Source organism: Candoia aspera, chromosome 6 (assembly GCF_035149785.1).
Source record: "Candoia aspera isolate rCanAsp1 chromosome 6, rCanAsp1.hap2, whole genome shotgun sequence".
NCBI classification, from domain to species: domain Eukaryota; kingdom Metazoa; phylum Chordata; class Lepidosauria; order Squamata; family Boidae; genus Candoia; species Candoia aspera.
The window spans coordinates 50211213-50238069 of record NC_086158.1 but is presented as its reverse complement, the minus strand read 5'-3'; the positions used below and the strand labels follow the sequence as shown (position 1 = coordinate 50238069).

Genomic DNA, 26857 nt, shown 5'->3' with positions numbered 1-26857 from the left:
CCTAGTAAAGTAGGGATTCTGTATGCTAATTAGCAAAGAGCAGTTTATTTTCATTAAAGAATTATTTATGTTGGAATGAAATGAAAAAGCAACCTGATGTATTGTTCAGCAATGATAGGAGTTGCAGGTCAAACATCTGGAGACCATCAGGTTGGGGAAGACTGATCTTGTATATTAAATACCACCATTCAAACTGAAACATTTTAACAAGAGACAGGTCTGATTAGAGCACACCCTTCTAGATTTATTTTCCATGTGGCTTTTGTAACCCCAAGTTGTTAGATCATTTACAAGAGAAACAACTTAAAATCTTTGGGGGCAACTCCAACCATCATTTCTAAATGGGAATATATTTACATTGTAGATTAAGTGTACAGCCCTATATTTTTGGGGCTCAGCTTAAGTTTCACTTAACACTGTATCTGCTTCTGAAGAAATCTGAACAGGATTGTGATATAAGCCACCTAAGAAAATATACATACTCAGAGGTTTGAATCAGCTATCTATACATGAATGCCAGCAATTCCCAGGGGTTAAATTAGTTAAGTGTCATTTAATTATGGAAATAATTACAAAGAGAAATTTTCCACTGAAGTGGTTATGGGGTGCTTGCTAAATTGTATTTCACTGATCCAAATAGTTTGTATGTTCCTTTGAGAAGCCTTTAATATGGAACAAAAGTTCATGAATCCCTTATTTCCACACTTTCTGATGGACAGATTGATGATATGATATAAATACAGCCACACTGGATAGCCTTTGCATCTTCTTTCATGGGTAACTGTGAAGAGGCCAAACCAGACTTTCGGCTGAATACATAAGGCTTTCAGAGATAGGAAAAGAAATAGGGGTATGGCGTCTGAGGCGTCCCTTGTTCAGGAGTATAGCATGAAATGATAAAGTCACCTAGGATGTTTCTCAACAGGAATTCTAGTCGAGAGTATGGAATGCTGTGAAATAGAAAAAATAAAACAATTACTTTAAATTATTCTGGGGAGCTATATTCAAGAATAAAAAATGGCTATAATTACTACTTGTGAATCACAAGGATTAGGAAGTTTATAAGTGATACAGTCCTTAACAAACAGATCTATAACTTGTGGCTCAAAGGTAGTGGGGGGTACAGAAGCAGAATTGAAGATTGATAAATACTATTCCATTCATAGCAAATAGCATATCAGAAGGCTTAGGTGAAAGTGAGATAAGGTTGGTCAATTACAGAAGCAAGTATGTAAAGTGAAGAGGATAGGGATGAGAGAGAAGACATGGAATTCTTTAAATGCATACAATTAAAATACTAGCTAAGGGGCAGGGAGCCAGCTGAGTGGGTGGGAGAGTAAATTGAAGGAGAATAATGTAATATTCATGGGAAGGACCCCTGATGAAAAGAGCAGAGGAAGAAGAAATATATCCAGGAAAACAAAGGGCATGCCATTAGAGTGGACATCTGGCAGCCAACTGGGCATTTTCAGAAGCTTCCTTGTCTCTTTCTCTTCTCCCTGTATTGATTATTTACATTCAGACATAACAAGCATTGGGAGGTCCAGAATTCCAAATAACACAAGTTGAATTTTGAAGCTTAGCAGTTAAGGACCACACTTTTTAACATAATTTGGTAACAAATAAATGAAAATAATGTTATTGAAGAGTGTGGAGTTGGAACTTTGGGTTCCTTTGTTTGGGAGGAATGATTGAATGTTTTTGATGTATTAAGCCTAAACAGAGACTTATATACCATTTTTCGTTTGTTTCTTGAAAACTTGCTACCTAAATTGGGCAGCAAGTTCTGGGGGCCATACATGCATGCCTGGCCTCTGCTCTAAAATGAAAGCAGTGGTAATTTGCTATATGATTTCCCATGAAAGCTCCACATGGCATCTCTAGAAAAGGTGCTATTATTATATAGTTTGCTCTGGTTCTTCATTCACAACCTGGTAGCTCTGCTTCATACCCAAAAGAATTTACTACTGCTGCTGCTAAAACATGCATGGTTACTTATTCCTTCCTTATGAAAGAGAAGAATAGCCCTAGACCCTTTCTGCACTTAAAGGACCCATAACATCTTGCCTCAAACTAAAATAAATTATATATTATCAAACAGTTCTTCAAATATTTATGTTGCATCTCTTGCAGAACATTTTTGGGGAGAGTGTATACTACTACTGTGCTTTTGCTTTTAAAAAATGGAAATCAGTTTGGGGTTATTCTGGGTGTTTGTTGTTGTTGTTTTAGAGTTGATAATATAGTATAACCGAGAGATGTATGGCCAGTGAGTGGCGTTTGTATGATTCTGCTTTACAGTCTAATGTATTATTTTTAATTTAAAGCAGTTGTACTTCACTCTGCAATCAAAGAAGGTCCCAGTGTGTTTATACCCCTCTCCCCAAACAATAGGGCATTGCCCTCAGATTTACAAACTCAAAGACATGAGAAGTTAGGAAAGAATTAAGGAGGGAAGATGAGAAATATCTTGAGGATGGTGTTTACTTTACTGATAGAAAGAAGACTTCTTTCCAATTATATGCAGGTTTGAACTCCATTCTCTGCCTGGGCTGGCCTGCTCCTCCTATTTTACATTTCATTCCATTCTTGAGATTAAACTGAAATTGTTTCTATTTCCCTTACTTAGGGAAAAAGCTGAAAAGATCATCTGGTTGCAACTGTGAAATAGAGGATCTACTATTAAGACAAGGAAGGTGTCAGTTTACTGAACTGTGTGCTACTTCTCTCTGTTCAGGGCAATATGGTTCCTCAAAAACTTCATCTGGAGGATAGTTGCAGAGATAAATGAGTGGAGAGCTTTGTACACTGAATAGCATTGGAAAAGTTCCTTTTAATTCTTAGAAGTTTTTAGAACAGGTTTTTTCCATGTTGCTGCATTTTCAGTATGCATGATTGAGCTTTTTAAAAGAAAAGATGGGGAGTGATCAATGACTTTGCCAAATTTGTCTTGGATCTACATTGAAATGATCTGTAATATTTGTAATAGAAATCCTAACATAATCTTGGTGGGTGGGCCGTATATGGTCTCTTCACTCTCCAACTGTGATTTCTTCTTGCCGGGATAAGACTGAGCACTTTTAGACTGGTAGTTGTTTCAATAGCTAAGTCACTATTTTCCTTAAAATGTAGTAACAATAAACAAATTTATTCTAGCTAAGATGGATTTATCAGCCTTTGAGAGGTTTTTGCCTCCAAATACACCATGGATGGATGGAAGGAAGGAAGGAAGGAGATTTCAGCTTTTTCATCCATCCCCAGAATCCTCAGCTTTTTGAGAATGTTTTGTAATAATTTTTTTCATTATGCCTACTCATTTTTTGTGTGTGTGCCTTCGAGTCCATGTTGATTCCTGGTGAATGTATGGACAAGTCTCTGCAATTTTCTTGGCAATATTTCAGAAATGGTTTGCCATTGCCTGCTTCTTAGAGCCAAGAGAGAGTGACTGGCCCAAGGTCACCCAGCTGACTTCATGCCTAAGGTGGGACTAGAACTCACAAACTCCCAGTTTCCAGCCTGATGCCTTAACCACTGCACCAAACTGGCTCTTGTTCAAATATTAATAAAGTTAATATATTTGTATGTTTTGCTTTATCGCTAGAAAGGTCTGCCTATGCCTGCCTGCCTTTATTTACTTATTTATTCATTCATTCATTCATTTAGGCAGGTTACAAATGTTTAACAAGTAGATGTGCTAAGACTAAATAGAATTCTGTCTATTTGCTCACTGTTGCTAGGCCTGAAACACTTGATAAATTGACCTGTATGCTTATTTCATTTGAGCTGTCTCATTTGACCAATATTTACTAAAGGAAAAAGAATATGCTACATTTCCATTGATCCTCTTTTCACGGGTCTCCATAAGCATTCTGTAAGCTCTCATTTATTTCTGCCAGGAGCATATCATTCCTGTAAATTAACTGATGGATAGATACTGATGGCTTCTCAAAGCAACCTGGAGAAGGATTTTAATGCAGATTTCTGAATGAGTTTTACTGTGTATAATTTGTCTTTTGTACATCTTACATCTTGTTCATCTACAATGATTACAAAACATTTAGACTGAACTACTAACGTGTAAACTTTTCTCATGTCATCTTTCTAAAAGTGTGATTGATATACCTGTGTAATGCACTCTTGGCCTAGCTAAGCCCTCTCACTAGGAATGTGCAGTCCTTGGTGATTTTTCTGCTTTGTTGTGCAAGCTTCATATATACAGAAGTTGAAACCTTTTTGGTTAGGATGTTAATATTTCAAGCTAACTTTTGGAAAGATTCAGGCCACCTCAATGTGTTTTCTCTTTTGATTGCTTTTTTCCTAGCAGCAGGGATTTCCAATACGATAAATTTCATTTGGAACCAGTTGCTAGGTAATATGGTCTCATCACACGTTCTTCCTGCTGAGATCAGATGGGGGAAGTTCCAGTAGATCAATGTGGCATGTTGGCTTATACTGTGTCAGAGGATTAGTTTTTAAAAGAACTGAATGAAAACAAAAAATAACTTTACATGGACATTGGGAATAGCCAATACAAATTAACTCTTCCATTTCTTTCTTTGGCATTCTTCTTCTGTTATATTAGTGCAAACCAAGAGAGAGCTGGATGTGGTCAGAGTGATTCCAGTTATACTTTAAACGACATTGTAGCACCTGATGCATTACCAAAATATTTCAGCAGACATTTTTTTCTGTGGATATTCTTCTGTGTTAAGCAAGTGGAGAAGGGGATATGAGATGTTCAGTATCTTAATTGAAAACAGATTACATATTGTAACTTAAGTGCATCATGTGCTAGCATGCATCACTTCTTCATTCCTTGTCCTTTGTAGAGCCAAGCAACTTGATAAGTTATTAAAAGGCAACTATCTGACTATTTCAGTGTGACAGAAAAAATCCTGCAATTTAGAAAATCTCAAATGCTAGCAATAACATCAGTGGTTTTGCTGGCAATCCCTTCTGTGCTGTTGCCAAGAAAACTGTCTGAACATGTCCATAAAGATACCAGGAGGTGAGCTTGACCTAAAGGAAACATTTTCTTTCATGTCAGTAGTCTTATTTTTTCACCCATCTTTAAACAACAAAATACACTGCATAGATGGAAGAATTTAAATCACCAAGCATGTACTAAGTTGAAGTTTTATCAATGCTTTAATGGTAAAATTAGTTAACAATGGAACAGTTAGCTTGAAGATAAGATTCATGATTGAATATGATTGAATAAAGACGGCAGATGTATTGGTTATATATTGTAGTCCTAAAGGATTATTCTTTATTTAAGAGGAAATTAGTTGAGTATACTAATTCATAAGCCATGCAACTGATGCTTAAGTGCTTGTATATTAGAAATAACCACTTGAGATATCTTTTAACTTTCAGAATGTGACATGTGTACATACATACAAAACAACAGGAAAAGGAAGGAATAATTTTTTCAACATCTATCTGGTCTTGTGTTTTCACTTTCAAATCTCCAGTGGATTAACCAGTGCCACTGAGGGGTCAAAAACAACAAAAAGTGGCATGTTGTCTAGTTCACAAGTGGTTGACCCAAATATATATGTTACATTAGCTGCTTTCACTGAGGTCCTAAACCATGCCCACTTCCCTCAGTTGCTTAGTTGGACTAAAGGAAGATAATCAGTTTATTATAATTATAAGCTGCATGAAAATGGTAATCTTAGTGAGGATCTCTGGAAGAAGAGAAATATTGAAATTTATTCCCCATTCAACTTCAGCATCCCCTAGGAGGAATTAACAGGAATTGGTATGTTCTGATCTTCTCAATCTGTGTGTCTTTCAACCATCAGTTTGTTTCCTACCCCAGAGAAGGTTGCTGTCAGGGAAACAGGTGAACCACACTGAGCCGAAGTTCCAACTCTAGTTCTTTATTTCTCTTGCCATTAAACAGAATCTTGCCAGACTAAAGGTACTCTAACTGACCTATGGATAAATATTCAGCAATGGCTCTAAGGTGGAGTTACCTTGAACCTCTAGACTTTCCCACCAGCAGAACCTGGACTAAGCAATCGTTCTCTCTCTGGAATGTGCCCCCTTCCTCTTGAGAAGGAGCACCAGCTCTGAAATCCACCACAGTTGCCACCCTTGCTGTACCACTTGTAATATCTTGCATTCCATCCCCCATCCTAAATAGCTAAATGATTACATGTTCAGGGGAAAAATGCCAAATTTTAATACCAAGCTGTTGATGATTCTGTGGCATATCACTGGACTAAAATAGAACTGTCCTCATTTTGCATAGACTTACTTCCTTGTTGGCTTGTCTGCCTTGCTAATGGTTACCAGCCAGTGTTCTTTTACATAGGTGTTACCATTGGTGGAATATTGTTGAATGTTTATTGCCCTTGGAATTAACAGCAACATTTTTGTTGTGTTATGATTTTAGAACAATGTACCATATTCAGCCAAATGAGGGATACATTTTTCTCCCAAGTCTTAAACGTGCAAGTCCCACTGTCCTCTCATTTCCCTCCATATATAGAAGATAAGTGTTGCAAAGGAGACTTTGCAACACTTATCTTCTATATCTATAGAAGATATAGAACTCATATATCTATTAAGGCTTATCTTCTATATCTATAGAAGATATAGAACTCATATATCTATTAAGGCTCTCCACACAAGTGAGGGTTCTGGAAAATCAGGATTCTCAATCCCTGAAGACACTTATAAATGGAGAGAAGATCCACTATAGACATTAACTCTTTATAAATAGAGAAGAATGAGGGAGGCATGAAACGAACATGCCGCCTAAACAGGACTACACAATTTCATTTAATGGAAAGTGGTCTGTGCATTAGTAAACAGAAGTTCTAGCGTATTTACCTGGGAATAAGAACCATCTAACTCAGTCTAGAATGATAGAATTGGAAGGGACCGTTGATTCTAAACCCCTGTTCAGTGAAAGAATCCAAATTAAAGCATCTGAGACAGATGGTTCTCTAGCCTCTGCTTGAACACATCCAATGAATTCTTGGGCTTGCAGCCCAGCACAAAGTCTTTATTGAGTTCTTCCTTTCTGTAAACAGAAGGGGAGGGTGGAGGCTAAACCGTTCCATTCCTTTTGTTCCAGTTTTGCCCTTTTTTGAACTGCGGCCTCTGGCCTGTCCATGTGTGGGGGTATATGTGTGTGGGGATATACACTAATGTGCATATGCATATTTATGTGCATCCTTATGTAAATGTGTCACAGGAAGAAATTAGGGACTTTTAGAATTGGTTTCAGTTGTTTAACAACTCTAGCTGACAAGGTATAGCATTGGGCAGTACTGAATATAGGATTTCTTTCATGTAATCTTCCTTTGGGGAGGAGTGCCTTATATTCATGTTCTCTTGATTTTGGGTACATATAGTAGGAAGAGTTGAACAATCATTATAATTACAGCCATTATTCTAAGCAATATGCACATACATGAAGCTTTACACCTTCTGTGGAGCTAAAATACATGTTTGTACTTTCACTGTTCTCTGTACAGTAGCACTTCTATTTTTGCTATCTGACTAGACAAAGATTAATCTCAGAATCTTGAGATTCTACATGGTGTGTCCCACCTGGTTCCTAATCCTGTGTTATGAGATGGCATTGCAAAGTCAAAATTTAAGGAAGATGGTCATTCATATTTGATGTGTCATACTGCAATCTTGTGGTGATCCTCATTTTTAGTGGAATTCAGAAGAACATGATGTTGAAATATGCACATGATAGAGGTTCAGTAAGATGAAAACAAGTCTTTGAGCCCATGGCTCTAAACCAGAGTTGCTCCTTATCTCAGTGTCAGCTTAGTAGGAATTTATCTTGGTCAGTAGTGTTGTAGTACTTAAAAAACACTACATGACTGTCAGCTGGAAAGGATTGCAGGAATTTTGGTCCTATGACCAAAAATTAGATTTTTAATGCAAGGAGATTAAAACTTTTTTTTAATAGAGAAATGTTATATTAGATATATTTACAATTAACATAACACTATACTTATTTCATATATTTCATCAGTTCATTATGAACTGACATTATGTGGGTTTCTATTACAAGTTTGCCAAACATTTGCTCCTAAAATTCAACTTCTGCTATTAATTGTGGGGTGAAAGTTGTAAGTTTTCCTTCCTGGAAAAAATGTGTAAGATACACAGTACATGCAAGGAATATACAATATATTATATAAAAGCTCTCAGATTTAAATAACGGAGTATCAGTAATCCAGCTTTTGCATGTAGCAGTGAGAATGAACTGAAAGAAGCTGAAAGAAAACATGGTAAGTTGTTATGGATTGGGGGGTGGGGGGAGCACTTTGTCCATACAATCATTACTAAGGCTGGCAAATTTGCATAGTGTTGTGCAGTTCTGAAAGCAAAATGTAATTGATTTGCTGAACTGCCTACAGTCCAACTAAATTTATTGGTATATGCTTTGCATGCAGAACTTTCCATTCAGTCCTGGCCTTCCTAGGTAGGGCTAAGAAAGGTTCCTGATGGATTCTGCATAATGGTGTTTCCCATCTTCCTAAATTCATTTCCAGAAGCAGTAAATTAGTAAACCCCAAAACAAGCAAAGGTTTGATTGTCACTTAAAGAAAAGGCTCAGGCAGATGCAACTCAAGATCATTTTTGTGTAGAACTTAAAACCTTCACTATATAAAGTGGCAGCACTTTATCATCTTTCCTCTTTGCTTTCCAGATTTGGGTTGGAAAGGACTAACTGGAAACTTCATTACTTGATTTTAATTTCTCCCTTCGTTTTCATTGCTGGCCCCTTCCAATTGTCAAGTTTTTTGGCTCGTCCTTCCTACTTCCCATGGAGAAGTAAAACTCCCTAATTGCTCAGGTTGGCAGCTCAAAAGGGAAAAAATTATATGCTGGACCTTTCCCCTTCTTCTCTATCAGGCCCCTTTACACATTTTCCCCTCTGTTTATGGAGCTATTGCCAGCTTGGGGACCTTGAAACCTCCCCAGGAAAAATCTGCTTTCTATATTAGAGCACTCCAACTTTACAATGCTTGGGTTTCTATATCCGCCAAATAGGTCACTAGCTCAGCAGTTTTGTTGAGAGAGCAATAACCGGAAAGATCTGAGGGATATTACAAAGGATTCCCATTCCCTTTGGTAATTACCTTATGGTTTCGATTTCTAGCGTTTACAGCAACAAAAAAAACTATTGTTTCAACAAGCTCTCGTTACATCATAAAACTTTGTATGTATGCATATGTATGTGCTTTTTTTCAAGGAACATTAAAAAAAAACACCTAAACGTTTATTTTCAGTCCTTCTGTTTAATCATAGGAAATGATTAATGACTTTTCTGCATACTTGGGTTTGACAAATTGCTCTGAAAATATCAAACAAAAAACTGATGATGATTTTTATGTTAGATGAGGATAAGAGTAATAAAGCATGGAATGTTGATTTTATTTTCCCGAGCTGCACAGCAAATAAGCAGTTCTAATAAAGCCTTGATAGTCATAGAAGTTGCAGTCATTTTTAGAGTGGTTATGATTTAACCAGGGATGCGGTGGCGCTGCGGGTTAAACTGCTGAGCTGCTGAGTTTACCGATCGGAAGGTCGGTGGTTTGAATCCGCGTGACGGGGTGAGCTCCCGTTGCTAGTCCCAGCTCCTGCCAACCTAGCAGTTCGAAAACATGCAAATGTGAGTAGATTAATAGGTACCGCTTCAGCAGGCAGGTAACGGCATTCCATTTAGTCATGCCGGCCACATGACTATGGAAGTGTCTACGGACACATGCTGGCTCTTCGGCTTTGAAACGGAGATGAGCACCTCCCCCTAGAGTCGGACACGACTGGACTTAATGTCAAGGGAAAACTTTACCTTTACCTTTACTATTATTTAACCAGAATTATTCATTCTGTCATTCTCTCATCTTCCCCTTGTTCCCCTCCCATTGGCAGAATTTACAGTGGAGACACCATGGAGGAGGTAGTTTTCCAAAACTAAAGCTGGTACATAGGATACATGACAAACAATACAGTGAAATATCTGCTGTGTTTAGGATGTATGTTCAAGGCATGCATCTCATAAATGGGGGAGACATAGGAAGCAGCAGAAAAACTCTGTATTTGAGTAACTAATAGGACTGCAGCTGTAGCATCCAAGTATTTCCTTGTTTTGTTTTTTTGTTAGTCCAAATCTGCAAACACAGACAGATCTGAACCCTCATTCCTTCTGAGGGGAATCTTTTTGTGCTCTCAGAGTTTGATCTTTATGGACTTAAGATGTCCCTGCCCATTTACCTAGATTGACAGGTCAGGTTTAAGTTTTCCTTTGTCCCTTTAGGGTGGGATTTCTCCCCATTCAATTTAGGAGAATACTGTGGGTGAGTGGTCCTACGTGAACCAATAGTTTAATTTTTTAATAAGTTGACATAATATGTTCAAAGTGGCTAGAACCTTATATTATTTTTTTAAGTAGGAAACTAACTACACTCTGTTAAGAAAGCACATATACAGGTGATGTTAGTCAGTGCACCTAGAATACCTTTTCTACCTGAAAGCCAAATTTGCCCTTGCTTTGGGAAGATGCAAATTATAATTACAAGTCAGAAAAGGAATTATCTTTTAGTGAGGAGGGAGGGCAACATTCACAGCCCCAGAACTGGAATAACAATTTGGATCATTTCACAGATTTATATTTCTGTCACTCCTGTTATATTAAGTTGTAATCAAACTATATTGCTCCCTTATAACTTTTAAATATCTTTTTTCTAGTTGTTCTGAACTGTTGGGCTCAGAGCTCATCTCTGTATAGTGAAGAATTTAAGGCAAGTCTTAAGGAGTATCTGCATGAAAATTGAGAGAAGGGACTTTCATTACTTGAAATGCCTGTCCATCACCATTGAGTACTTAGAGCTCTTCCCCCTTTATGAATTAGAAGGGGAAGCCCCTTTGCAGCTGACAGTGAAATCTAGAACAGTGTATATTTGAGGTTTCATTCTCATTTCAAAAGTAGAATGCTTCTGACATCTCAGTTACATTATAAATAGGTAGTCCTCGTTTAGTGACGACCACATACGGCGACCATTTGCAGTTACAACTGTGATGAAAAAGTAACTTTGCGGCCAATCCTCACATTTACGACCCTCACAGGTCTGTAAAGCTAAAGAAAGCTGAAGTAAGATCATAAGCACAGTCATGGTTTCACTTAATGACCAAGTTGCTGGTCCCAATTGTCACTAAACGATGACTACCTGTAGTGCTTTCCCTCTTTAGTTCAACATGAATGTAGAAGTTAGTGGCTGTTCTGGGTACATTTTCACAAACTCTAAGCTGCTTTGAAAAGTTTATACAAATAGAGGAGAAAGAGAGTCCAGAAATAGCAGGTGGCAGAGGTGAGAGGAGGCCCTAGCATTTCAGTTTTTCCTAGACTTTGAATGTTGCTTCAAAATCAGAGGACAAAGATTGTTCCTGCTACTTGTTTTCTTTTATTATTTGTACCAATTGCATTTTTAATGCTGAGTCTTTCTGTTTTTTAAGAACAGCAGAAGTCCATCAGCAAAAAAAGGTCTCAATTGCTTAATTCTATGTTCTTAATCTTGGTTCATGCTAGAAATAATTAAAGCTGTAGATTGGCAATTGGATTTTTGCCTTTCTCAGCATGAATGATGTGAAGTCACTGGCTTTTATGGAGTGGCCATTTCAAGCTTATGATTCTTCAGGAAAGGAGTGTTGGATATGGTTCTTACATGAGCTTGGTTGAACTTGGTTGAGTTCAGGAGCTTGGTTGAACTTCTGTAAGGCCTTTGGTCTGACTGAAATCTTGATAGGAGTTTGAAAACAAAGAGCTGTACAGATCAGCTTCTGACTGACAAACCAAGTTTGAATGAAGCCAGGAGATTAAGGGTTCCCTGGTGTTCACAAATGTCAACTACAGTGGTAAAAATTATTCATTGCAAATCTCTAAAGTTGTGGAACGGGAATAGATGAGTAGGGTTGCATGAATCTATCACCTAAGCCCAGGTTAATTCTATTGCAATTTCATTGCAGTTAGCTTGTTTTTTTAAAGACTGCATAAAAATGTATGCATATTTTGCATTTTATATGGATTGTTTCATGCGTGCACTGGAGAGGAAGAGAGAGAGATCTTTTACCACAGTTTTTGATGTAGAAGATTGAGAAATATTATTTTTCCTAGTATATGCATTTTGTACTGGAAAGCTACAACAGAAAATCATGAAAAGTGTGAAAGCTGAAGGATAATTGCATTGATTCATGTATTGATTTATGAAATGCCAATAAAGTCAGTTCATTTGAAAATGTAAACCACATATTTTTCGCATCCTTATTTAATGATCAGCTACGGAATCATGGCATTATTTTTGTTTTAATCAGAGACAAATTGATCATCTGTAGAGTGCTTTAGAAGAAGGGCTTGGCAAAAGAAAAAAAAGCCTGGGCAACACATCTCTTTTTGAATTGTTAGATCCAATCATGTCATTTACTGAGCTTCATGGAGCTGCTTCAGAAGCTGCTTTTGACTGTCTCCACGTGCTCTTTCAAATAGTAGCATAGCCCTAATTGTTTTCATGCCACATAAAGTCTTTTCCCTTAAAATAGGGAATTGAAGTGAATAGTCTTTCAGTATCATCTCTCTCTCTAGAAAAATCACTCTTCAGGATTAAGATATGGGTTTATTGTAATGAGAGAGTAAGGTATCTCCAGAACCAATCTAGGAAGTTCATTGGTGCCTGAGGCATTAGAACTGTTCCATTTGATGATCATCTTCCTTGCCCCATCTTTTAATAGTCAGCTGAGCTAGCTTGTCTAATTGACAAATACTGCAATGCAGTTCAGTGTTACATACCAATAACAAGGGAAGGAAGAGTGTTATTTGTTGGCTCTCGCCTAAATGTAGCAAGTGTGTTTTATTTCTTGACTGAGGTATCTCACACACTGCACCTGGTAGATAAATTGAGCAATGTCAGTTTTTCAGAAAGGTGACCTCTTCAAGTGAACTAAAGTTTAAATTCAGGGAAGTACAGTGTGCCTAAGGTGTTGTCCAGCTTTTAACCCAAAAAGATACCTGTTTTTAATGTACCCATAGGAATTAATCCAAACAGAAGAGAACTTTATTAGAAGTTGGTTTTATTTATTTATTTTTATTTTCACAACATGATTCAAGACATGTGGTTTGGGACAATACTGGAAGAGGAACTGAAGAGATTAGGTTTTACCTCAGTTCAGAAACTATTCTTCTTAATAGCTTTGATACAGCTGGTGAACAGGAGTTCATTTCCATCTTAGTAATAGGTTTCACTGGAATCTGTCCATTCAGTTGGAATCTGTCTTCCTAGATAACTGTATATGTTGCCTTCTAGTCACTGTTGACTCCTGGTGACTGCCTAGACTAGTCCTTGCAGTTTTTTGGCAAGATTTCAGAAGTGGTTTGCCACTGCCTTCTTTCTATGGCTGAGAGAGAATGACTGGCCCAAGGTCATCCAGATAGCTTTGTGCCTAAGGTGGGATTAGAACTCACAGCCTCTGCAAGTACTCCAGTTTTTTAGAATTTCTTTTCGAAAGTGGTGTCCAGAACTGTAGGTGGGCTTGATCAGCATAGCATGCAGTGGAACTCTACCTTTCCATGATTTGGAAACTATATTGATTCATCTAAAACTCTCATTCACTTTTTTAGCACCTGTAGAACATTGTTGACTTGTATTCAGATTGTGTACAATTACAGTTCCAAGTTCCTATTATCAAACCAGATATCTCCATATTGTAGTATGTATTTGGTTTCTTTTTCTTAAAGTTCTGTTGAATAACTTTTGTCTGTAATACATTTTATTCTATTTTTAGTTTGCTTCTCTAATCTATTGTGGTGATTTTGAATTTGTTTCTATCTTCTAAAGCAGAGTTCTCCCAAGTGGTCAATATCGAACCCCAAGGATCAATGGAACTATCCGTTGTTGTTGTTCATAGTATTATTAGTTAAAGTAGTATTTATTAAATAATGTTCATATCATAAATGTTTGTGGGTCAGTGAACAATTTGAAACTCCATGAAGGGGTCAATGAGCTGAGTAGTTTGGGGACCCCTATTCTAAAGTATATTTGTCGCACCCAGTTGTGTGTCTTGTTCAGCTGTACCTAGAATCAGATTGTCTGGTTCTCATGTCATATCTCACTCCAGTTTGATGAGAAACTATTGATGAACACTTTGGAGTAGTTTTCAAGCCAGCTGCAAAGCCACCTGAAAAATATGTCATACTTAACTAGCTTGTTATCAGAATGTCATGGAGTACTCAGTGATTCTGCTGAAATCATATATAGTATATTATGTCTACATTTTCCCCACATTCTTCTGAGGAATTACCTGTCCAAAAAAAGAAATAATAGACTGAAAAGAGTTGCTCCTGAGAAATCTATGCTGACTTGTAAGAATTATTGTTTTCAAGGTGTTTATATATCAATCATTGAAGGAGCTACTTGAGAGTTTTTCCAGAGGTCAATGTCAGATTGACCTGTCTTTAGTTTCCTGGTTCCCCCTTTTTCCCCATTTCGAAAATAGGCACGATATTCTTCTCCTCTGATCATCTGGTATTTAACCAATTTTCCAGTACCCAAGAGGGCTGTTAATGTGCCTGTGGATAACTGACAAGACATATCCAATTTTGTGCTGCTGGACACTAGTTGGCTGTAATTTCCAAAATGGTCCTTTTTCCCTTTCATCTCCTCCTTTATCTAATCTCTAGGATTTCTCAGAGATAATGGACATAGATTCAGATAGACTATCAGCAAGTTTATTTAATGTCTTAGATTTAATTCATCTGGTCATGGATATTCAGACTCATAGAAGATCACTCAGTAAGTTTTCTGTGATTATATTTTTAATTAAGCTTAGCTAGAATCCTGCTCCTTAGGGCATCTTTTCATAGTTTTGTATTGCTACTGTACTATCAGAGAAGTGACCATCGTTCTTATACTACATAATCTAATTCCAATTAACATTTCTAATTTTAAAAAAATTTAAACGCAATTGCAGGGGGACCATATCAAGAGAATTAAATTTGACATGATTAACAGTCTACATAATTTGCAACCTGAATATGCTGGAAGCACTTGCCATGCAACTTAAACTCATCATTTCCATATTTATTCAGAGCAATTCCTTTGGGACTGACTTGGTCTCCTTAGAAAATTATTGGTGGCAGAGCTCAGTGTTTGTTTATGAATCAAGAATTAGAAGCATTGTCTTGCATTGACCAGAAATAAGAACAGGCATGGATACTCTTAACATTACTGAGACTTTACCGAATGCCATGTGTATCTGAGAGAACTACTGATTGACTCTAAATTGTAGACCATAGTTGTGGCTTAAAGTTGTGTACCAACTAACAGATTTGAAAGGCTTTTTGTCCCATATAAGGAGATTTTCTGAAGTCATCCCCAGATAAAAAGCTATGGTATAAGTAGTGATGTTCAAGGATCTCTTTCCAGTTTTGATTTTAAAGCAAATTAACCTTAACTGAATTTGTCAAAGTGTAGCGTGAATATGAATCCTGTTACCTTTTGCATTTCTCTGAATTTTGTAATAAAGCTCTTATCTCAAGAAGTTTAACCAAGATGCGCTCAAAAAAAAATTTTTAGCTTACATTTAGAAATGCATGTTTTGAAATCAAATTATGTCTAGAAGTATTTATGGCAAATCATGGGTGTGAATACTGTTTTCTTATGGATTAAAAAAATACAGATTCAGCATGGAACAGACTGATTAATGAGCACATGTACACATCAAAAGGCTAGAAACTTAATGATGCCTCCTAACTTAGTTGCTAGATAATAAATTGTTACGGTAACAATGCAGAGTTTAAAATTTGGTGTTGAAATTTCTTTCCTGGAAATCTTAAACTGGATAGACATGGGAAGAAGGTGGATTGTGCTTGAAAGTATGTGCTATTTGGTGGTTAGAGTAAGAGCTGAGCTAAGTCACCCACTATTTGGTGGTTAGAGTAAGAGCTGAGCTAAGTCACCCACTTAGCTAAGTCATCCACTTTATTAGCAAAAACTGAATTTGCATTCTTCCAAATTCTTGACTTGGTGAGAACTGAGCTACTTTTTTCCTTTAAGTACACAGATACTTTCATTCTGTTATTCTGATCTTGGGAGATAATTACTTCAAAGAATTAAGCTCAAATGAAATGATTTCCATGCCACTATGATAGTCTATATGTAGTTCAAGTGATGTTCAGTGCTTGTGCTGAAAATTATGCCTGTTGAAACCTTTCAGAAAAAAAGAAGATAATGGAAAGATGGGTCTGAAATGCATATTTTTCTTTTCAACTATCCAACAAAGTTAGTTTGCAAAATGTGGTTTGTCTGTCCTAACCAAAAAAAGCATTTAGAAGATGTCCTGGCTTTTAAAAAAATCAAAGCATTTTTCAGAAACCAAAGCCATATTTTCCATTTTGACAAAATGCTTTAAACATGGGCTATGTGACAATGCCCAGCCTCTTCTGGGCCCCAGTTGAGGTTTTCTGTGTGTTTCTTTTCTCTAGTCATTGGCTTTAGTTATCTGAGTGCTGACAACTATATAGAAGTACAAGCATCAGGTTGTACAAATTGGACAAATAAATAAATAAATAAAGGTTGTTTATGCCTGTGAGTGTCCCCCAAAAGATTTAATTGTACTAATTTTATCTTGCATTTTCATGTAGGTGCAGTAAACTAGAAAAAGGATATTTTAAAATTGGGGCTACTTTAACTTCACAGCAACTTTCTTTTCCATGTTGAATTGCTTCTTCTAAGAAGATGTTATCTATTTGTTAGGTTATAGTTCTAAAATATTTCCACTAGGAGGCATTTTCTTGTATTTCCTATGAACTTCATGCTGTGAGACTTGAATTAGAAAGTGGGGAAACTGGAAATCCTTTCACATTTAGCTGTACAGCTGTGATTTCCATGGGCTGTTAAGCTGCCTTTAGATGTGGTTCTGAGGCTGTGGAAGGAATGTGGTTTCACAACAGGAGGAGACTAAGGAGGCTATAAAACTGAGTTGCCTAATGATAAAGGGTCCTAGAAATAGGGCAAAGACTTCTGGAAAGGGGATTGGACATTCCCTTCTGTAGTCTCTGACTTTTTCTCTCTCCTCAAATAGTTTTTGCACTTTGGAAAGAGTTATAGTTAACTAACTTCAGTAAAGATAGCTGTACATATTAGCACTGAACTGATGTTGTTGTTGTTACTCATTTCAGTGTACATCCCATCTCTCTGTAACATCGGTGCACAATACTACCTCCTCAACAGGCAACTGTTCTGTGGGCGTAGTGGGAAAGTCTCCAGAATATTGGCATCTCTATAAATAGAGACCCAGTTCCTCCTCCTTCACCATCAACACAGAAAAAGTTGAAACTGTGTTTTTAGCCTTCTTTCTCAAACTAGCTGGTGAACACTTGTGCAACTAGCATTGCCTATCATGTTTGAGCAGAGTCTGATCTTTCCTGTACCTCGTTCTGAACACATTGATATGCCAAGGTGAGAGTTCTGAAGGAAGTTGAAAAGGTTCCTTCAGTATCTTTACTTTTAGAGTACACAATGTAATTTTCAAGAATAAGCTAGCACTGTGAGGACAAGGATAGCACTATACACATTAACGCTAGCACCCAATTCCTTCCTTCCTTCCTTTCGCTTGTGTGGAGCATCTCCTTTATTTAAAGACTGGAGCAATATCTGGGAACAGCTATAAGCCTGAGGGTCATTAGAGGAGAAAAAAAAGAATGGTAGATGAATTGTAAAAGCTTAAATTAAATTTTCTAGCATACATTTAGTTTGGTATAACCTGGATTTTGTCTTGTATTTTAGCTATAGGAACTAGCTTACTGGCAGCTGAGGAAGGAAAAAGGAGCTAGAAAAGAGTGTTAAGTGAAATCCTAGTTGAATTCTAGAACAAGAATATCTGAATTCACCAAGAAAATTAACTTCAACAGGATGTGTGTGCTGAGGAATCCATTTTCTTTTCATTTTTGGGACTGGATATGATGAGCAGTGCTGGAGGATGGTAGCAAAAATATGAACCCTATGTACTGGCAAAATATGAATATGATGATATCCTAGAATGGCTACTTCTTGTAACTTAACATTCCATCAGCTAATAAACCAATCAGGCTTTGGGTGGCATTGTGAGTGCCATACTCCAAAAGCTAAAGCCTATTTTGGAGGGGTGGTTCAAGCATTTTAATGGATGAAAAGGTGCTTAAGCATCTGAGCAACTTAAGGCACCTATTTTGCTCCTTAAATGCAAAACGATGCATTGCAACATTTTAAAAGTACCCAAATTTTTAGCGACACCCATTTTGGAGGGCTCTGGGGCCACAAATGAGATGGCTGGCAGTTGAACTTTTGCACGCATATTTTAAAAGCATAGCTCTTCAGGTGATCGATTCGTTAGCTTTTAAGGACATTTTATTGAAAAGGTAGAATATTTTTGGCAAGGAATGAAAGGTAAAAGGTCCCCTGTGCTAGCACCGAGTATTTTCTGACCCTTTGGGGAGACACCACTTTCACGACGTTTTCTTGGCAGACTAAAGCAGGGTGGTTTGCCATTGCCTTCCCCAGTCGTCACCTTCCCCAGCAAGCTGGGTACTCATTTTACTGACCTTGGAAGGATGGAAGGCTGAGTCGACCTGAGCCGGCTACCCGAGAATCCAACTTCCGCTGGGATTGAACTCGAGTCATGGGGAGAGTTTTGGTTGCAATACTGCCACCTACCACTCTGTGCCACATGAGGCTGTCAAGGAATAGACTTGATAAGAAGCCTTCAGGTTATCTCAGCCAGTAACCTGTTATACATATCACACTAAGCAATTATGTGATTTCACTGGTTTTCACTTAATGCCCTGTGTAAAGCCAATCATGATTTGTAACCATGTTTTATGCTTAACTCACTCTTGGAATCCAGCCAATAAGTGCCTAGAAATATACAAATAATGGCAATAGTAAGTCCACTCAAAATGGACTATTTGCTGCTTTCTCACCAAAGGATCTTGGAATACATGTGTGTTAGAATGAACTGCGGAGTGGGAAGAAACCTCAACTTGTAAATATAGGCACTAACAACTTGCTTCACTTATCTTATTTTTTACTTCTCTGCTTTTAGCAGAGGAAAGAGATGGCTATTGTTCAAACAGATTAAAAAATCTCCACCATGACAGAGATACTGATTAATTTAGCCTATTTTAACAGTCCCATAGTGAAGGGTTCACTGTTTCTCTTGAGTTCATGTATCCTTTTGGAGTGGAGACAACCAAGTCTCAGAATAACAACTTTTCTTTCTTTCTCTTAGCTTCCAATCTTCTCTGCATTCTTGCCTGGTTTTTGGTGTTGGAATTATCAGGGATCAACTCAGCATTGTCTCATAAGCATAAGGGGATGGCTCTAGCAAATTGCATCTCTCTTGTGCTTATGGGATGTCATGTGGGTCACCTGACTTCCTCTTCCTCCTCCTTCTTGGGCTTGGGGATTAACAATCTCCATTACCTCATGGGCAACATGCAAGCAGGGGGCTGCAGAATGCAGCTCCACGCCCTTTCTATTCCACGTAGAAAGTGTCTACAAAGAACCAGTGACGATTAAGTGCTTTCTACTATGAATCTATTTGTATCCAGATCTACTGAATAAAAGTAAGCTATCTCTATTTTTCTTCGTCCAACTACTATGTGAAGACTGAATTTATTTCTGAACTTAATTAGCTTAGTGTGCAAGTTCCCTTTTTTGGTTCACGCTTCTATCCTGCAAGATTGCTGTTAGCTGCATGGAGTTCTTTTATTAACCTTTAAAACTCCATCATTTGGTTCATAGTGAGATATCTCCTAAGTAGAATGAAATACTCCCTGATTTAGGAGACATTTTAGATAGACAGATGTCCCAGGGAATAATAATGTTAATATTAATGAACAGGGAGGAAAAGTGTGTTTCCCCAAGAGCATTTCATGTATTCTTAAAGAGCAATCTAATCTTTTGGAACAAGTATTCTCTGAGCTGTGCATGTGTTTTGATTTGGATAGAGTTACCCCTGTGCTTGAAACTGGAGTGTGTCTTGGCAGCAGGAAACCATTGTGACAAAATAATACTAAAGGCAAAGGCATCCAAGATTAGAAAAGAAGCCCAGCTGATTTCATTTTTTTCCCTTAAAGTTACAGCACTTTCTGTCTTTTTTTGTTCAGTTTGAAAAACTGGGCCATGCAGTGTTAAGCATCCCTTTCACATTAGCTGTGGAGCTCTCAGGCTGCTATTATGGTCAAAATGAGTCTTCATGACAAACTAAATCAGAGCCCAACAGAGTCAATAGTTCAGGCTGTAATATCAGTTCTTTTTGTCTATGTTTCAAAAGGGTCACCATTACATACTGGTGAGTTCTGTAATTAAATTACTAAGAGTGATTCATTATACCTGCTGGCACTCTGTGGTGGATGACTATTTCTTCGTGAGCCATTTCTTCTGGACATAATATTTTCTTCTCAGTTGAGCTGTGTATGGTTTAAGAAGAATACCCTGGACTTTACATCTGACATATTATGGGTCAGAGGATTGTGTACATTTTCTATAAGACTGTACAGTAGAAGTGTATGTTCTTGCTCTACATGGAATGAACATAAACACTGGAAGAACCTATTATTTTATTTATTTGGTAATAGGTCTTCCTTGCAAAAGAGAACAAAGGTTGCTTCAAATCTCTCCCCCTACATTTTTGAATGTTGGATATGTGAGCTTGTAGAGACAATCTTTTAACAATTCTTCTTTGCTAATTTCAAAATCTTGTACAAAGATCTGAATGTACATAGTTTGCTATGCAGGCATAATGATAGGCTTTTGGTTCATTTAATTTCTGTTTTTTCTTTTCTTTATATTAATGGTGGATAAATCTTCAAACAGACATTGAGTCATTTGCACACAATAGGTTATTGAAATGGCTGGCTAAGAATAGACTGTCCTTTCAAATAGAAAAATACCTGGCAATGGGTCTGACTCAATACCATAAGATAGCTCTTACTTGAGCAGCTAGATTCTATGGTCAAATACGGAGATTCCACCAAGTGCTTTATCTTGAGAGGACATGTGTTTGTGGAGCACCCGAAGTAGAAGACATTGCACATGTCCTATTTAACTGCCAACTATATGCCCCAGCAAGGGCTCAGTACCTTCAGACATTAATTGACAGAACCACATACTGGGACTGTAACAAAAGACTATGTTACTGCCTCCAGGGCACAAATACGTATGTGGTCAGTAGAACTGTTAAGTTTATAGTTAGGGCTGTCCAACTGAGAACACAATTTATAGAACACATTGGGGTGGCATGTAAAGGTGATGAATTCATCTAAACTCACATTGTTTCTGTATTTTATTACTCATTTTATTATATCTTGAATTTTTATCTTACAATTTTACCTCTATTTTATCCTACTGTATTTTATCGTATTTTATCTCACCATAGTATATTTTATCTTATCTTACTGTATTTTATGTTTTATGGTATTATATTTTATATCTTATAGTGGCTGATGCCCAACTTTTTGATATGGTCAATTGACTAATCAATAATCTAATCACACTCATTCATTCCTTTTCTTCCTATTAATGGTGGGTAAATCTTCAGCCAAGATCACACTTCAGTTTTTTGTTATATTGTTTTTAATATAAGGGCTTCAGTGGAAGGACTTATGATACAGAGCAGTTAGGATCAGGACAGAATAATGTTAAAAATGGGGAGGGGGAAAGCTTTTTAAAATCCTAGTGGGAAAAAATCACAAGAGACAGAGCTTAAAACTGTAACATTCGTTTTTCAGTTTTGAAGCAGTTTGCTGCTCAGTTGTGGTAACCGAATGAATCACTATGGTTCGAACTCAAGCCCTGCCCCAGTTTTGCCATCCAGTTCCAGGAGGAGCTGCTTCTGAGAGCAGGGGCATATTACAGTAGCTTCCTCCTTTGAAGGTGTGCAGTGGCCAAGGCAGGACTATGCTGGCAAAACTCTTACTAAGGTGTGTGTCATTGTTTTTTCTCAGAGAGAGAAGGCCTTACTTAATGCAGGATCTGACCTATCCATATCTTAGAACACTGGAAAAATCATATTTGTACTAAATAGAATACCTTCTGCTAATTCAAGAGCTAGGAGAAAGCTGATAAATCTTACTAATTTTGCATATGTAGGATAAAGGTGTGTATGAAAACATGGATGGCAAGGGTTTTGCAAGACATGGAATTTTTCACTTATGAAATCAAATTTTAGTACAATTACCTTACTGATGGAGAAGAAAATGAGATGATTTCAAATATATAAATATGATCTGCATGAAACTAGATTTTTTTCTTTATCCTGGTCTGAAAGTTTTAAAAGGGGTTATTTCTGCTTATGGTTAGGGAAAGGACTTCTTGTCCATCCTACATTCATTGGTCTTTTGTGCTGACAACCAATTTTATCAGCTGGTTTTCCCACCTCTGTGTATTAATTCATTTCATCCTTTAGGATTGCCTTTAAGATGTTTAATTGTATTTTGCAGCTACAAGTTTTATCTTCCCCAGGAAAAAGAGCCCCTTTCAACTTTTTTTTTCAGCATCTGCAGAGTTAACTTCAAAACACATAATCTGCAGAAACAATTACACTTGATTGGCTTGGTCTCAGAATATTTGAAAGCTGAGTTGGGGAACAAATAAGCACTGGCAGACAGAGGAGTAGCTGAGGATAGAATGCAGGCAAGTCTGGCAGCAAGAACCAAAAATTGTAGCTGGATCAAATGCCCCATTGTTAATTCATCAGCACCTCAGGCCATAGACCAACAGTTGTCTTGTCTTGTGTTTTGAATGTTCTGGAGATGCATAAGATGACTTCCTTCCTATCCACTATGAATTACTACATAAGCATTGTATGCCTCTAAGTCAGATCTGAACAACCTGTACCAAAACTTTCTTTTTTCCTTCTTTTTTACTGCCTCCATTTTGAAACCCAAAATATATGAAACTGTAACACACATGCATACATCAATCCTATTATTCCTTTTAGGAGTAAGCAACTTTATCTAAAGTGTAGAAAAACAATAAGCAATTGTAAGCAAAACAAATTAAAGGGATAAAATCAGGATTAAAAAGTATAGCTAAGTTAAAGGATAGCTACTTTAAATGAATGCCATTCACAATACCTTACATACATTCAATCCTTGCAAACCATGCTTGTTTCCACCACATCTGTATCTTGCCTTTTGTACTTCATATTTTATGCCTTTCTTTATACTTCTCACCCAACTCCAACTTTCTATATGTTTCCCTTCCTCTCAACATACTCATTCTTTCTTCATGTATTTGTTTTGTGATTCAATCCTAACTCTTTTCTTTTCTGCATGCCCAAATCACTTCAACATATTTCTTACATGCTCAGTGGTCAATTAGATTTGTGTTCATCCACATTCATTTACTGTATCAGCTATTCATTCTTGAGTGTATGGCTCCTTGTTTTATCATATACACTTCTTAAGTCCCCCATTCAACTTTTATGTTTCTCTTGACATATCCAGTTCTCGTGTCCTGATAACAAAGTGGGCAGACACATGTTCTTGTACACAGCTATTTTCACTGCTTTGAGCAACATTCATTCCTTACCCTAAACTGTGCCTTTAGTTTCAGCAGTGATGGTCAGTGGAGTTCTGAAGGCTATAAAATCTAAGCTTGAGGGTCTGATGCAGTCCTGGGACCCATATGCCTGGTGGCTGGAATATAGGCAAACTTCCTTTCAGTCTTTCTAATTAATTGCACAATTCCTATTGATTCTTCTTTTTCCATTTACTTCTTTCAAGTTAGATCCTCATTTCTCACTGCTCAACTTTAAACCTTGTTAGTGTTCAGAGAAAGCACTACTTCTGGAATCAAACAGTATCTTAAAATTGGGGTCATTTAAGCATTTCCATTTTGATTATTCCTGAGGAACAAAGTATGGGTAGTCCTCATTTAGTGACTGACTCATTTAGCAACCATTTGCAATTATGACAGTGATGAAAAAGTAACTTTGTCCTCACATTTATGACCTTTGCAGGTCTGTAAAGCAAAGGAAAGCTGAAGTAAGATCATAAGCACAATCATAGTTTCACTTAGCGACTGCTTTGCTTAACTGAGTTGCCGGTCCCAATTGTGGTTGCTAAACAAGAACTACCTGTACCTTCTTCCTTGTTCCCAAATACTTCTATGTAACTAATTTTTGTGGACATTATAGAAAATTTGACACTGTTGGAGAAGACTTTTGAGGATACCATGAATAGCCAGAAAACAGCAAATGGATCATAAAACAAATCAATCCAAAGTTCTAACTCAAGGCACAAATAACTAAGTTCAAACTATCATAATTTTGTTACATTATGTGAAGACCTGGCTCCCTTGAGAAGTCCATAATGCTGGTGAAAGTAGAAGAAAAAAAATTAATGTATTTTATTTCATCCATTTATTTATTAAATTTGTTAAGAAAAGAGTCCCCCTTTTGGGGGAGATGGGCAGTAGCAAAATTTGAAAAATAAATAAATAAATAAACAGAGGATGACCAGCAGCAATGAATGCACCATTGAGAGACCTAAAAGCCCAGGCTGAGGACAAATCTTTGAGAAAGTTGATGTGGTTACTAGGAGTCAACACCTACTTGAAAGCACTTTTTTTTTTTTGCCCAGGCTTTTCTTGCAGCAGCAATTTTATCATTAGAAAACTGACTTGGTTTTCATTTCATTGTAGTTTCACAATTTGTTTCAAAAACCTGCATTAGAATTAATGCAAAGGAATATGTTGTCAGTTGTTGTTTTGTTAGGTATTTTTTAACTCTTGTGTTTCAATGTGCTGGTGTTTGAGCCAGTTCTGAAAGGCACGTATCTTCTGTCTATATGAGATTGCAGGATTAGATTGAAATCAGGAGGTCTGGCTTCCCAATCAACTTTAGTACTGGAATTTCCGCCCCTATAAATTATTCTATATGAGCCCTTTAATCTGATATTCTCCTGCTGTATCAGATTTCAATTCCCCCAGCCAACATGGCTATTAGATACCAAGTTAAAATAAGCTGTTCTAAAAGACCAGTTTCAGAATTTTTTTTTTTACTTTCATTGCTCGATTCTGCATTCAAAACAGAATTTAAAAATATAACTAATTACCTGAAATTCTCTAATTGCAACTTGCTGGATGGATGGTTTTTTTGTACAGCAGCAACTTAACTTTCAAATGATTTTTAGATTGAATTGTATACCTTTCACTTGTATTAAAATCCCAGTGGCAGGAGTTATATAGCACTTAAAGCAGAAATGAAAGGATTGTGCACATCAATATTATATAAGAACAAAGGATGTTTTTAGGGGAATAAACATAATTACATGCATACATGTTTGCCAGTCTTTTTCATCAAATTATGAGTCTTTGTAGACAGGTGTATTTGCTCTGGGTAAATGGCTACTTTGGATAAATTTAGGGCTTTTCCAAATCAAAACAGGTATCTCTCAAATCAAATCTTGCTTTTTTTGTAGACTTATGAACAATTCAGAGAAATGTGAGTGGTGTGTTTGCTGATCTTTATACATTTTTCTCCAAGTTCTCCATATATGGTAAGCATCTAAGTGAGAAGAGGACGGTTGTGACTTAACAGTTTTAGCTTCCAGTTTTATTTATTCATGTATTTCAGAATAGTTTTAGACTACCTTTAAAAGTTAAAATGTTACCAAAATAGCAAACATGTATTGCAGAAATATTGAAATAAAGCCAGCAGTTATATGTAAATAACTGCCTTAAAAAGCAAGTTGAGGAGTAAAAAACATAAAGTGTCTTCCTGCAAAGGGCCTAACTTAATCCTTGAAAGCACCTTATTCCACTGATATGGCACAACTGCCGTAAAACTTCTTCCCACTTACTTTTCAACACTTGCAGACAAGAAAGAAGGATCTCTTTTCATTACTTCAGAGTATGGGCAATAGGGCTGCTCAGCTCTTCAGAACTGAAAGTAAAAAGGTACCTGCGTGCAGAGCCACTCTAAAGCATACGTATGCAACTTCTTAAAGAAGCTACACTTTTCCTCAAGATCAGGTTGGCTGTCCTGCATAGTTGTTACACAACCCCAGGAAAAGAGGTCTTGGGTTTAAGCAAACAAGTGCTACCTGTGTGCCCCCAAATGCTCTGAAGCCCCTTTTTCCCAAATCCAAAGGGCAGTTTAACTCTAATGGGTAAGCTGGTATATGTTTAAAACAGGAAATAATTTATTACAGTTTTCTTTTTCATTTCTAAACACAGTGATTATTTATAAAAGGAATTCAACAGACTCTGCTCTTGCATTTTCATTGCAATTTTAATTCTGATCAAATATGTAACTTCAGCTCTTCTTTCACAGGTGATTTATTCCTAACTGAAATAACCATATTGCCATGGGATTTTATTTATCTGGTTTCTGATGCTCCTTGAAAAATAAAAGAAGTGTCACTGCATTCTTATGTCTCATTTCATTGATTTGTCACACTAATCTAACTAGCAGATTCGGGTTATAGAATTCTGCATTATTTTCTACCTGAGCTGAAAGAAGCCAGAGATGAAAGAAAGACTGAAGTGTTTAAACAGAGGCTGTCTGAATGCTGACACTGACATCCTGATAAAAGTGAACCAAAAATGCAACATCTAATCTCTTACACATTAATGCTTAATGTATGAGAAAAACAGTTTGAAATGATGCTATATTAGCCATATTCAGAGGTATGTTCCTGATCTATCCCCAGAATTTCCAAGCAGCAAATCCATAGTGCATGGGACTTCGGAAGTTTAATCCCAACTAATTTCAAGAGGGAAAGTGATGTAACATGTGAGCACTCCCCCCTTCCACTGCTTCCTTGTGATTTGTCCTCCAA

The 26857-nt window shown here is 37.0% G+C and overlaps 1 protein-coding gene across 2 annotated transcripts in view; it reads left to right on the top strand.

Moving 5' to 3' along the window:
* Positions 1-26857, top strand: part of SH3PXD2A (SH3 and PX domains 2A) — a 259549-nt gene that overhangs the window by 183170 nt on the left and 49522 nt on the right. The window lies entirely within an intron of this gene.